Genomic DNA, 14,967 nt, shown 5'->3' with positions numbered 1-14,967 from the left:
TGAAGGAGCTGTTACATCATGAGCTTGCCATTCTATTACAGATGCAAGTGGCACCGATGCAGACCCAGCCCCCCTCGGTACTGGCCCAGCCTGAGCATGGCGCATCAAGGCCACCAGATCTCGCTCTCCTCCTGCTAAAGCCAATTCTAAGAGAGCATCAATATGTCATGGTACCGCATCCCACTCTTCTCGATGCAAATTCTCCATGTCGAGCACCACCTTCTTCTTCAGGTTGGTACTGACATCTGCATCAGAGTTCTTCTCAGTATCAACTTCGCCATCATACTCCTGGGAGTTCCACACATAAACAACCCTCTTCACCATCTTATAGAGAGTCACTGGGGATTCCTGAACAGGATTCAGCTCTGTCACATCATGACACCACTGAGCCAGAATCAGACTTGTCAGCCCCTGAATCATATGGCATACCTTCTGATACATCCCCTCCTGAACCTAGACGGTAACCACCAGAAGGCTTGTCCTTCACCAAGTTCATCCGAGAAAAGGGGAAAGCTCTGCCTTTGCAGATGGAGACAGACATCAAATCCAGAGCTGAGCTTTTAGAGGTCTTAGACTTTGATTAGCCTCCTAAGGATTTGCTTAAATTACCTTTTTACCATCTTATGAAGGACAATCTTCTAAAAAACGGGGAGACACCCTTGACTCTGCCAACTGCTCCCAAATGTATTGATACTCTTTATAGAGTTCAGTCCTGTCCAGGATTTAATAGACCTCAGTTGCAATACCAGTCTTTGCTTATTGAATCTGCATTAAAAAAAAAAAATTGCAGCACACGTGTGTGTGTACCAGTGCGCCTCCAGGCAGGGAGAACATAAGAACATAAGAAGTTGCCTCCACTGGGTCAGACCGAGGTCCATCTCGCCCAGCGGTCCGCTCCCGCGGCGGCCCATCAGGTCTGCGACCTGTGAAGTGGTTTCTGACCACTTCTATAACCTACCTCAAGTTCTATCTGTACCCCTCTATCCCCTTATCCTCCAGGAACCTATCCAAACCCTTCTTGAATCCTTGTACAGAGTTCTGGCCTATCACTTCCTCCGGAAGCGCGTTCCATGTGTCTACCACCCTCTGTGTAAAAAAGAATTTTCTAGCATTTGTTCTAAACCTGTCCCCTTTCAATTTCTCCGAGTGACCCCTAGTGCTTGTGGCTCCTCTCAGTTTGAAGAATCTGTCCTTATTTACTCTCTCTATGCCCCTAAGGATTTTGAAGGTTTCTATCATGTCCCCTCTAAGTCTCCTCTTCTCCAGGGAGAACATCCCCAGCATTTTTAACCTGTCAGCGTATGGAAAATTTTCCATACCTTTTATCAGCTTAGTCGCCCTCCTCTGCACTCCCTCGAGTACCGCCATGTCCTTCTTGAGGTACGGCGACCAGTATTGAACACAGTACTCCAGGTGCGGGCGCACCATTGCGCGATACAGCGGCATGATGACTTCCTTCGTCCGGGTCGTGATACCCTTCTTGATGATGCCCAACATTCTGTTTGCTTTCTTTGAGGCTGTCGCACATTGCACCGATGGTTTCAGTGATGAGTCGACCATCACCCCCAGGTCCCTTTCCAGGTTACTCACCCCTAGCAGTGTTCCCCCCATTTTGTAGTTGAACATCGGGTTCTTTTTCCCTACATGCATGACCTTGCATTTCTCTACGTTAAAACTCATTTGCCACTTTTTTGCCCAGTCTTCCAGTCTCGTTAGGTCCCTTTGTAGGTCTTCGCAGTCTTCCGTGTTTCTAACCCTGCTGCAGAGTTTGGTGTCATCAGCAAATTTGATAACCTCACATTTTGTCCCCGTCTCCAGATCGTTAATAAATATATTGAATAGTAGAGGTCCCAGCACCGACCCCTGCGGAACTCCGCTCGTGACCCATTGCCAATCTGAGTATTGGCCCTTGACTCCAACCCTCTGTTTCCTGCCCGCTAGCCAGTGTTTGATCCATCGGTAGATATCCCCTTGCACCCCGTGGTTCCACAGTTTTTTAAGTAGCCGTTCGTGAGGTACCTTGTCGAAGGCTTTTTGGAAGTCAAGGTAAATGATGTCTATGGATTCACCCTTATCCATCTGACTGTTTATTCCCTCAAAGAAGTACAGCAAGTTCGTGAGGCACGACCTTCCCTTGCAGAAGCCATGCTGGCTCGCCTTCAGTTGTCCATTGTTTTCTATGTGTTCGCAGATTGTGTCCTTTACCATTGCTTCCATCATCTTTCCAGGAACCGAGGTCAAGCTCACAGGCCTGTAGTTTCCCGGGTCACCCCTTGATCCCTTCTTAAAGATGGGCGTGACATTTGCTATTTTCCAGTCCTCTGGGATCTCCCCAGTTTTTAGGGAGAGGTTACATATTTGGCGAAGTGTCTCTGCTATTTCGTTTTTCAGTTCTTTTAGTACCCTTGGGTGGATGCCATCCGGGCCTGGTGATTTGTCGCTCTTTAGTCTGTCTATCTGTCTGTGGACATCCTCTATGCTTACCTCTAGTTGTACCAGCCTTTCGTTGTGTTCTTCGTTTATAATCACCTCGGGTTCTGGGATATTGGATGTGTCCTCTCTGGTGAAGACCGACGAGAAGAATTTGTTTAACCTTTCAGCTATCTCTTTTTCCTCCTTTATCGCTCCTTTCCTGTCTCCGTCGTCCAGTGGTCCCACTTCCTCTCTGGCTGGTTGTTTCCCTTTCACATACCTGAAGAGGGGTTTGAAGTTTCTTGCTTCTCCTGCTAGTCTTTCCTCATATTCTCTCTTTGCCTTCCTGACCTCTCTATGACATTCTTTCTGGTGTCTTTTGTGCTCTTCCTGGTTTTCCTTTGTTGGATCCTTTTTCCATTTCTTGAAGGATGATTTCTTGTCGCTTATCGCCTTTTTAACCGCAGATGTTAACCATGCTGGGTTTCTAGTTCGATTTTTCTTTTTGCACCCTTTCCTAAACCTTGGGACGCACAGGTCTTGTGCCTCGAGCACTATGCCTTTAAGCAGTGTCCAGGCTTCCTTTACGGTCTTCACCTTCCCTGAGTTGCTGCTGAGCTTTTTTCCTACCATTTTCCTCATGTCCTTGTAGTTTCCCTTTCTGAAGTTGAGTGCTGTCGTTTTGGTTCTTTTCACCTTTGATGTTCCCATGTTTAATTTGTACTGGATCATGTTGTGATCACTGTTCCCTAATGGTGCTATTACCACCACTTCCTTTGCGGGTCCTTTTAGCCCGTTGAGGATTAGGTCTAGAGTGGCATCCCCTCGCGTTGGTTCTGCGACCAGCTGCTCCATGAAACAGTCCCTTATCGCCTCTAGGAATTTAGTTTCTCTCGTGCAGTTTGAGTGCCCAATGTCCCAGTCTATTCCCGGATAGTTGAAATCCCCCATAACTACCACCCTTCCACTTTTGCACACCTGCCTCAGTTCAGCCTCCATTTCCAGGTCGTTTGTTTCTGACTGTCCTGGTGGGCGATAGTACAATCCCAATTTGATGTCAGCTCCTACCCCTCCTGTTAACTTCACCCATAGTGACTCCAGACTGTCTGCCCTTGTTGTTGTTTCTGTTCTTGATGAAGGAATGGAGTCCTTTATGTACAGTGCTATTCCTCCCCCCTTTTTGTGTGCTCTGTCCTTCCTGTAGAGTTTATACCCTGGAAGGGCCACATCCCATTTGTTGTCCTCTGTCCACCATGTCTCTGTGATTCCTATTATGTCTATGTCCTTATTTCCGGCTATAACTTCTAGCTCCCCCATTTTAGTCCTTAGGCTCCTAGCATTTGTATATAGGCAATTTAAGTCCCAGTTTGTTACCTTTTCTTTTGGATCTACTCTTGATTTGTTGTTCCTGCTGGTCTCCTCACGTGTTGCCTCCTGTGGTGTGTCTATCCCGTCCTCTGCCCGCTTTTTTGTTCTTTGATAGCCCTCTGGGTCCTGCTGTTTCCTCCTTGTCTTGCTCTTTATTTCTAGTTGCCTCTCGGGTCCCTGTGCTGCATCTTTGGGTTTATGTCCATAAAGTGTCCATTTTGTCTCTAGTCCACTATCGCCATTTCCTGTTTCAGTATCCTTGCTTGATACTGTGGTCCGATGTGTCGAGGTCAGATCGACTATCGGCTTTCCCCTTGTTATCAGTTTAAAGTCATGTCTATGCAGGTCTGGATGTTACGTGCCAGCATCCTCGTCCCAGCCGTGCTCAAATGCAGTCCGTCTCTCCTGTAGAGCTTGTTTTTCCCCAGGAAGGTTGACCAGTTCCGTACAAAGAGGAAACCTTCCTCGTCACACCATCGCCTCAGCCATCCATTTGTTGCTTGCAGCTCGGTCTGTCTCTTCGCATCTGCTCTTGGGAGGGCAGCACACTTGATAAATTTGGATGGCACTTATTTCAAAATTCTATGTTGGCCAACAGAGCACTAAGTTATAATTTCCATATGGCTTTATACCTTAAACAATTTATAAAATCCTGTCAGATTTTGAACAGTTTATCCCCTTGGACCATTTAGAAGACTTTCAAGATCTTACTACAAAATCTCTTTCAAACAATAAAGTTTATGGTTCGTTCTACTTTTGACACATTTGATGTCACATCTCGAGCTTTGGACATGACAATAGCCATTAGGAGGCTGGCTTGGCTTTGAGTTTCTAACTTGGATGACAACATACAAGATCGGTTGGCCAACATTCCTTGCACATGAGCAGAGCATGTCCACATTAGCCTCTACAGAGTCTTCTAAATCACAACCTACTAAGACTTATCCTAGGCAACACTACCAATCGTTTGAGGCGCTATCTGGCTCCTTCCACCAAGTCTCCTTCACCTAAGAAATAATGTCAACAGTGCTCTCAGAAAGCTCAACAACCTGAAGCCACCTCAGCCTTTTTGACATGTTCATACAGAGTATAGCTGCCATAAATCCATTCCTTCCTCCCCTACCTATCGGTGGTAGACTCCATCTTTTCCATCTACATTGGTTTTTACTAACTACCGACTCGTGGGTCCTGACATCATTCAAGAGGGCTACTCTCTTCGATTTATCACCAACCCTCCTCCCAACCTTACAAGAGTCCTTTTTCAACTTCCAACAGAAGTCATGTCTCTTTTGCAGCTCAATGCCGTAGAGCCAGTATCCCCCTCTCAAAGAAATCAGGGGTTTTATTCCACATATTTTTTCATTCTGAAGATGGGAGGCCTCCGCCCGATTCTCGACCTCTGAGCTCTCAACAAATACCTGGTCAAAGAGAAATTTCTTAAGCACTCTCTAAATACCTTGTACTCGCTTCTCGAAAAGGGCGAGTGGCTATGCTCTCTAGACCTCAAAGAAGCCTACACTCACATTCCCATACACTCAGCTCACAGAAAATTTCTTTGGTTTTGCATGGATCACCTTCAGTACAAAGTGCTACCATTCGGCCTGGCTTCCTCTCCCAGAGTATTCACCAAGTGTCTAGTGGTGATAGCAGCAGCTCTCTGTTCTCATAGATTTCAAGTTTTTCCATATCTGGATGATTGGCTCATCAAGGACTCATCACCACAAGGAGTTCACTTAGCTCTAAAGTCCATAATCGCTCTTCTTGAACTTTTGGGATTCGAAATCAACTCTCCAAACTCACATCTTCAACCTACTCAGGTATTAGAGCTCATAGAAGCAGTACTCAACACACCTCGTCTTCGAGCATTCCTGCCTCAAAAGAGACAAAACACTGTAATTCAAATATGCACTCATGTGTACACTCTTCGAAGGATCTCAGCAGACACATGATGCATCTTCTGGGTCACATGGCATCTACAGTGCAAGTAACTCCCTTTGCTCGACTTCACCTCGGACCTGCTCAATGGAATCTAGCATCCCAATGGTCTCAGGCTACGGATCCACTCTCTTGCCGAATCACTGTCTCCTCGCATCTGTGTCGATCTCTTCAGTGGTGATTACAGCTGATATCTCTCCAGGGGATTACTGTTTCATGTGCCTCTATATAAAAAAGTATTGACAACAAATGCCTCCATGTATATGTTGGGAGTGCATCTGGATGGTCTCTGAACTCAAGGTACTTGGTTCCCTTCACATCAATCTACTTGAGTTTTGGGCTATTTGCAATGCTCTCAAAACTTTTCAGGATCGTCTTCTCAACCAAGTCCTCCTTGTCAGAACGGACAATCAAGTAGCCTTGTACTATATCAATAAACAAGGGGGCACGGGTCTCTACCCCTTTGTCAATAAGCTCTTCTCATCTGACAATGGGCGATTCAATGAAACATATTTCTCAAGGCTGTCTATGTCCAGGGCAAGCAGAATATCTTAGCTGACAAACTCATCAGGTTTCTTCAATCACACAAGTGGACACTCAGCTCAAAACCTTACACCACATCTTCTCTCTGTGGGGTTTCCACAGATAGACTTGTTTGCATCCCACAGCAACCACAAACTTCCACAGTTTTGCTCCAGAATCTTTTCCCTGAACCGTCTGATAGCGGATGCTTTTCTTCTGGATTGGTCACTTAGATTCCTTTATGCCTTTCCACCAATCCTTCTGATACTCAAGACCTTGTTCAAACTTGAGAGAACCATCCACCCTGATACTTATAGCTCCTCAGTGGCCCAGATAATCATGGTTTTCTCTTCTGCTTCAGTTAACTGTCAAAGATCCCATTCCACTGCCGATCTTTCCATCTCTACTCACCAAGAGCCAAGGCTCCCTTCTACATCTCAGTCTGCACTCTCTACATCTCATTGCTTGGTACCTTTCAACCTCAGCATAAAATATAATCTTTCTGCTCCTGTTCAAGCTATATTAGCTGCTTCCAGGAAACCACGTACTCAGCAGTGTTATCTTCTTAAATGGAGTCGCTTCACTTCAAGGTGTTCTCTCCATAATATCACTTCTCATACCTCTTCAGTGCCTGACGTACCTTCTTCATCTCTGACTCTGGCCTCAAATCAACTTCAGTCAGAGTTCATCTCGGTGCTATCTGCGTTTCATGCATTCCTTAGTAATAAGCCTCTTGCTACACATCCACTGATTTCCAGAATCATGAAAGGAGTCTTAAATTCCAAATCTCCACTTAAACCGCCTCCAGTGGTTTGGGACTTAAATGTAGTTCTCACCTGCCTAATGAAACCTCCATTTGAGCCTTTATCATCTACTCATCTCAAGTACCTAACTTGGAAAATAACCTTCCTGATCTGTATCACATCGACTCAAGTGAGTTAACAAACTCCAAGCCTTGGTCTGTGACCCTCCTTTTGCTTATTTAATTTGATTTATATCCTATCCTCACCAAGGAACCCAGAGCAGGTTACATGGTAACATACATAAAAATTAGCAATAAGACATATAACAATTAGCAATAAGGTACCATGAGATGCATCTAGTTCAATTGTTCTGAATTAGCAGACACTTGGAGCCTGAAGCATGCACAGGGAGATGCATGAAGTCAGAAGCATGTACAGGAAGAGAGTCATTGTGTGCACAGGGAGAGTCAGTTGAACATCTGTTAAGAATACAGTGGTTTGGGAGTAACAGTCTGAATGCTAGCTTGTCTTGAAGAGTCAGGTGAAGAAGTAGGTTTTTATTGCTTTTCTAAAGCTCAAAAGTCCATTAAGGGATTTGATGTTAGGAGGTAGTTGATTCCAGTACTTTGGTAAGAAGTGAGAGTATGACCTTCGTCTGGCACTTTCTAGTTGGAGGCTCTGACCAGGAGGTATTTCACCATGACAAAGTTGTTATCAGAACTCATCCTAAGTTCCTTCCAAAAGTAATCACGGAATTTCATCTTAATCAATTATTCTGCCTGTATTCTTCCCAAAGCCTCATTCCCACCCTGGTGAAACGACTCTTCATACTTTGGACTGTAAACGTGCTCTAGCTTACTATTTACAATGGACAAAGCCAATAGGACTTCTCAATTATTCATCTCGTTTGATCATAACAGATTGGGAGTTCCTGTTACCAAATGAGCTATTTCAACTTGGTTAACGGCCTTTATCTCCTTTTGTTACGTTCAGGCTGGGTTGCCGCTAGAGGGATGTGTGACAGCACACAAAATCCATGCTATGGCAGCATTGGTAGCCTTCCTCCAGTCCACTCCCATTGAACATATATGCAAAGCAGCTCCTTAGTCCTCCTTTCATACCTTCACATCTCATTATTGTCTAGAAACTTTTTCCAGATGAGATTCGGCCAAGCAGTACTACATAATTTATTTGCTTCTTGAAGACCAACGCTCCCTCCATCCCTTTTCAGTTATGCTAGGGAGTCCCACATGTGAGAATATGCTACCTGCTTGTCCTAGGATAAAGCACAGTTACTTACTGTAACAGGTGTTATCCGGGAACAGCAGGCAGATATTCTCACTTACCCACCCACCTCCCCTGATTGGCTTTATAGCTTGCTTACAGACCTGCGGTACCACAAGCTGACGTTGGGCGGGAAGGCACTTGCTGGCCCCAGGTAAGCCGGCTAAGAAGCCTTCCACTTCCCTTGAGCACCCTCCTGCCACGGTTGCGACACCGGTCCTCCCGGCATCGCACCGACCCCGCAAACGCTCCGCTCCGATATCGGTGAGTGCCTCGTCATCGGCCTCCTCATCGCCGGAGCGTAGAGCGGCACCTATGGTACCGAAGAAGAAAAAAGCGGTACCAGTGCCCCCCCCTGGACGACCGCATCGCGGCCATACTCCAAGCCCAATTACAGGAGCAGCTGCAGCAGCAACTCCAACAACTGTTGCCGGCGATGCTGGCCCCACACCTTCCGGTACAGGACCGGTCCGAGCCTCGCACGATCCCATCGGTGTCGACCCCCTCGGTACCGCTTAACACTTCCATGCCGGTGCTCTCGGCTGAACCACACCGTTCCCAACCTACGGTGCAGGCCCGCTCTGATACCGACCCTTCCCGGTACCAGGAACGGCACCGGTCTTCCTCTCCCGGTACCGCCTCAGTACGCTCCGGCAAGTCTCTCTCCAAGACCCGCCATGCCGAGCCCTCCACACCGATGTCCCACCATGCGCACCCCGACATCAGGGACCCAGACTTATGGGAAGAATCCCCGCATGGTACCGAGGAAGACGCTTCGTCGACGGACGAGGAACCCTCGGTGGCTGATACCGTTTCAAAACCTGAACAGTCCTCTTTCACCAAATTCCTCAGGGAGATGTCAACGGCTCTTTCTATTCCCTTAGAGTCCGACTCTAAAAAGTCCCAGGCTTTTCTCGATGCCCTAGACTTTGAGCAACCTCCCAAAGAATTCCTTAAGTTACCCGTCCACGACATCCTACGGGAAACTTTTTATAAAAACTGGGAGAACCCCCTCACTGTCCCTGGGGCCCCTTGCAAACTGGATAGCTTGTACCGGGTCATTCCGATCCCAGGGTTTGACAAGCCTCAATTGCCCCATGAATCTCTCCTGGTGGAGTCCACCTTAAAGAAAACTCAGGGCTCCAGTGTCTATGCCTCCACCACTCCTGGCAGAGAGGGAAAAACTATGGATAAGTTTGGCAAGCGCCTTTTCCAGAATGCAATGCTGGCCAATAGGGCAAATAATTACACCTTTCACTTCTCCTTCTACATGAAGCATCTGGTGCAACAACTCTCCTCCTTACAAAAATATATTCCTGAACGTAAGGTCCCCCTCTTCCAACAACAAATTTCCAGTCTGCTCCAACTCCGGAAATTCATGGTGCGCTCCATTTATGACTCATTTGAGCTGACCTCTCGAGCATCTGCCATGGCTGTTGCCAAGCGGCGTCTGGCCTGGCTGAGAGTTTCTGACCTCGACATTAACCACTAAGACCGCCTGGCCAATGCACCTTGTCTTGGTGACGAACTCTTCGGGGAGTCCCTGGACTCAACAACCCAGAAACTCTCAGCACACGAGACCAAGTGGGATACTCTGGTGAAACCTAAAAAGAAGACTCCGCCTGCTCGCCCCTACAGACAGCAGTCCTCCTACCAGCGCAGGTTCTCGGCCAGACCTCTCAACCCGCCTCAACAGCAGCCTCGCCGTCCTCGTCACCAGCATCAAACTCAGGCTCGCTCCCAGTCTCATCAACCTGCCAAGCCTCTCCCTCCGTCAAAACCATCTCAACCCTTTTGACTGTTTTCTCCAGGGCATAGCCAGTCTCCCACCATCATTGCCTCTTCCTCAGCCTATCGGAGGACGCCTCCAACTCTTCCTCAGCCGTTGGGAGGTCATCACATCAGACCAGTGGGTCCTCAACATCATTCGCCACGGCTACTCTCTAAACTTTCAGACTCTTCCACCAGACAATCCTCCCATAGAGTCTGCTTCCCACTCCTCCCAATCCCCCCTCCTCCTGAGGGAGGTCCACTCCCTCCTTCTCAATGCCATCGAAGAGGTACCCTCAGACTAAAGGGGTCAGGGATTCTACTCCCGCTACTTCCTGGTTCCCAAGAAGACAGGAGACCTCCGTCCCATCCTCGATCTCCGGGACCTCAACAAGTGTCTGTTCAAGGAAAAGTTCAGAATGCTCTCCCTTGCCACGCTTTACCCTCTTCTCTCTCAACACGACTGGCTATGTTCCCTAGACCTCAAAGAGGCCTACACTCACATTCCAATCAATCTGACTTCACGTCGCTACCTCCGATTTCAGATACAGCACCGTCACTATCAGTACAAAGTGCTACCCTTTGGCCTCGCATCATCGCCCAGGGTGTTCACCAAGTGCCTTATTGTGGTGGCGGCCTTTCTCAGGTCTCACAATCTCCAGGTGTTCCCCTACTTGGACGATTGGTTGGTGAAAGCACCTACGTCTCCACTTGTGCTACAAGCCACTCAGCACACCATCTCCTTCCTCCATCTCCTGGGGTTCGAGATCAACTACCCCAAGTCGCATCTGCTTCCCACACAGCGACTTCAGTTCATTGGAGCCGTTCTCAACACCACTCTGATGAGGGCGTTTCTCCCCTCAGACCGCCAACGGACCCTGCTCCACCTCTGCCGTCAGGTGCTCCTTCGTCGCTCCATTCCAGCTCGACAAATGATGGTCCTCCTGGGCCACATGGCCTCGACGGTCCATGTGCTTCCTCTGGCGCGACTCCACCTCAGGACACCTCAATGGACTCTAGCCAACCAATGGTCACAGACCATGGATCCTCTTTTCTCATCCCATCTCTGTGACATCTCTTCAGCAATCTCTTCAATGGTGGTTGAACTCTTCCAATCTTTCCAGGGGTCTACTCTTTCATCTACCCCCTCACTCCATGATCATAACCACAGATGCCTCCCCCTATGCATGGGGAGCTCACCTGGGAGATCTTCGCACCCAGGGACTCTGGACCCCTCAGAAGCGTCAACATCACATCAATTTCCTGGAACTCGGGGCCATGTTCTATGCTCTCAAGGCCTTCCAGCACCTTCTCTACCCTCAGGTTCTTCTCCTGTGCACAGACAACCAAGTCGCCATGTACTACATAAACAAGCAAGGCAGCACCGGATCTCCCCTCCTCTGTCAGGAGGCCATCCGCATCTGGACCTGGGCCACGGCCCACAGTCTCTTCCTCAAGGCTGTCTATATCCAGGGCGAACAGAACTCCCTGGCCGACAATCTCAGCCGCATCCTTCAACCTCACGAGTGGATTCTGGATCCTCCCACACTCCACTTCATCTTTGCTCGGTGGGGCACTCCTCAGGTGGACCTCTTTGCAGCTCCTCACAACCATCAGCTGCCCCGTTTCTGTTCCAGACTCTTCTCTCCTCATCGTCTGGCCCCGGATGCATTCCTGCTCAACTGGACGGATCGGTTCCTTTATGCCTTTCCTCCACTACCTCTGCTGTTGCGGACGTTATTCAAACTCCGCAGGGACAGAGCCACCATGATTCTCTTCGCCCCTCAGTGGCCTCGCCAACACTGGTTCTCCCTCCTGCTCCAGCTAAGCTCCAGAGAACCCATTCCTCTGCCTGTGTTTCCTACTCTACTTACACAGCAGCATCAGTCTCTTCTGCATCCCAATCTGTCCTCGCTCCACCTGACGGCTTGGTTTCTCTCGGGCTGACCTCTCCAGAGAATCTGTCTCAGCCTGTCCGTCGTATTTTGGATGCCTCCAGGAAACCGGCCACCCTCCAATGTTACCATCAGAGGTGGACCCGGTTCTCCTCTTGGTGTCTACTACATCACCACGATCCCACCTCATTGGCTGTGGAAACTGTTCTGGACTATTTGCTCTCTCTGTCCGACGCTGGCCTCAAGTCTACCTCAATCAGAGTCCACCTCAGTGCCATCACTGCGTTTCATGAGCCTATCCTCGGAAAACCTCTGACAGCTCATCCCCTGGTTTCCCGATTCATGAAAGGTCTCTTCAATGTCAAACCACCTCTGAAGCCTCCTCCAGTCGTCTGGGACCTGAATGTGGTTTTATCAGCCCTCATGAAACCTCCGTTTGAGCCTCTTGCCACAACTTCGCTCAAATTTCTTACATGGAAGGTGCTTTTCCTCATTGCCATCACCTCTGCCAGGAGGGTTAGTGAGCTGCATGCACTGGTTGCCGACCCACCTTTCACTGTTTTTCACCATGACAAGGTGGTTCTGCGTACCCATCCTAAATTCCTTCCCAAGGTGGTCTCGGAATTTCACCTCAACCAGTCCATTGTGTTGCCTGTCTTTTTCCCTAAACCACATTCTCATCCTGGGGAACAGGCGTTGCACACGCTGGACTGTAAGCGTGCCCTTGCATACTACCTTGACCGTACCAGTGCTCACCGCTCGTCCCCTCAGCTCTTTTTGTCCTTCGACCCTAACCGTCTAGGTCGTCCTGTCTCTAAACGGACGCTTTCCAGCTGGCTTGCTGCCTGCATTGCGTTCTGTTATGCTCGGGCCGGTCTCTCACTAGAAGGTGCTGTCACGGCCCACAGGGTCAGAGCTATGGCTGCTTCTGTGGCTTTCCACGCCCATCGAGGAAATCTGCAAGGCTGCCACTTGGTCCTCAGTTCACACGTTCACTACTCACTACTGTCTGGACACCTTCTCCAGACGGGATGGACACTTCGGCCAATCTGTGTTACATAATTTATTTTCCTAATGGCCAACCATCCCTCCTCACTCTCTGTTCGCTTGGAGGTCACCCATGCGTTAAGAATATGCTGCCTGCTTGTCCTGGGATAAAGCACAGTTACTTACCGTAACAGGTGTTATCCAGGGACAGCAGGCAGATATTCTTACGTCCCACCCTCCTCCCCGGGTTGGCTTCTTAGCTGGCTTATCTTAACTGGGGACCACGCACTCCTCCATCGGGCGGGAAGGCACTCGTGCATGCACGGTGCGGCCAACTAGAACTTTCTAGTTAAAAGTGTCCGTACCGGGGCTCCGTCCCTACCAATAAATATGGTGATATTAAAAACAGCAATAAATAAGAGTAGAGGAGTACTTATCTCTGCTGGAATAGTTCTATCATCCTGGGCTCAGCGGCAAATCCAAAAGTGCTGTGTGCTCCCCAATCAAAAACAAAAATCACAAAGTTCAAATTCATTAGCCCAAACAATCCATACATAGTTCATCAGTTCAAACAATCCAAACACTCCTCTACTCTTATTTATTGCTGTTTTTGATATCACCATATTTATTGGTAGGGAGGGAGGAGTGCAATGATGATTTAAGTCTGATAAACTGGAAGAATCCGCTCGTATATCCTAGAGTTCACATTGGCTTTCACTGAGCACTATTAATTATTTTAAAAAAAGTTTTATAATATTTAAGACTGGTAATTCTCTTTTTTAAGAAGGGAATAGAGGGGTATAGATAGAGGATTACTGCACAGGTCCTGGATCTGTTGGGCCGCCGCGTGCGCGGACTGCTGGGCACAATGGACCTTGGGTCTGACCCAGCGGAGGCATTGCTTATGTTCTTATTAGAGAATTGGATATATAAATATTCGATACTCCCACTTATAGTATGTGTACTTATACAAGGGGCCACATCTATCATGGCTCATTTCTCCGTTCCTTATTTTACGTGGATAAAATTTTAGATATTTTGATTTCCAAGTTTGTAACGAGCCATTGTCAGAGGATAGTAGTTAAAAAAAGTTCAACTACTTTCCTTCTAGAAATATACTTTTATGGGTTCTAATCCCATTTTTAGTGGTGGTTTATCCTTACTAAGCTCCTCTTAAGGAGATTTTTTTTTTTTTTTTAAACCCCACCAAAAACAACAATTAAGAACATTAAACCAAATTGTTGGTTTTTACAAGGATATTAAACAAGTCCCTTCACATTTTCCTTGTTTCAGAAGATTTCATACTTACTGGCATATTATTTTGATAATATGCATTCTATGGCTGTTTCTACTGATTTTCTTGTTTTAAGGCTTATTACATTACTTTTTCAGCCTTCATGAGATGTAACAGATTAATAATAATATTACAAATATTTTTATTGAGAGGTTTGTTTTTCTACACAGTAAGCCACTATGTCATTTATTTTTTTATATTCCATAGTATCGGCTTTCTAGGATAGTTACTACTTTTTAATCTAAAGCAATTCTTTTCAAGAAAATCATGCTTTTGTTTGAACTCGAAATTCCTTTCCCGTTTTCATTCATATCTACTCAGGTATAGGACTGCTTTCAATTGTTCATTGAGTCGGCTTCTTCCATATAGTCCTCTTACTTGGTTTTGAATCTTTTTGGTGTCTCCATCACCTATATTTAGATTCTTCTGATTCTAGGAGGTTGTGTATTTTTTTTTACAACCTCCATGCATATAGGTTTTCTCAGAATCTTCCGTATACCTCTAATAGGGCATGGAGTTCCTATATTCTTTTTTCTGTTAGGTCCACGCTCTTGTATCAGACATTGGATCTAGTTTTTTGCGAGGCAATTCGAATATTTGAGTTTCTTGGAATCCAACTCTCCCTCCATCCCTTTTATTGAAGCTAGGGAGTCTCATGTGTGAGAATATGCTGCCTGCTTGTCTAAGGATAAAGCACAGTTACTTACCGTAACAGGTGTTATCCTGGGACACAACCCACCCACCTCCCTTAGTTGGC

At 47.2% G+C, this 14,967-nt stretch overlaps 1 protein-coding gene across 3 annotated transcripts in view; it reads left to right on the top strand.

Moving 5' to 3' along the window:
- Positions 1-14,967, top strand: part of TFDP1 (transcription factor Dp-1) — a 270,147-nt gene that overhangs the window by 132,746 nt on the left and 122,434 nt on the right. The gene's annotated exons all lie outside the window — the stretch shown is intronic.

This window comes from Geotrypetes seraphini, chromosome 6 (genome assembly GCF_902459505.1).
Source record: "Geotrypetes seraphini chromosome 6, aGeoSer1.1, whole genome shotgun sequence".
Classification (NCBI taxonomy): Eukaryota; Metazoa; Chordata; class Amphibia; order Gymnophiona; family Dermophiidae; genus Geotrypetes; species Geotrypetes seraphini.
This window is presented reverse-complemented; position numbering and strand designations above follow the sequence as displayed.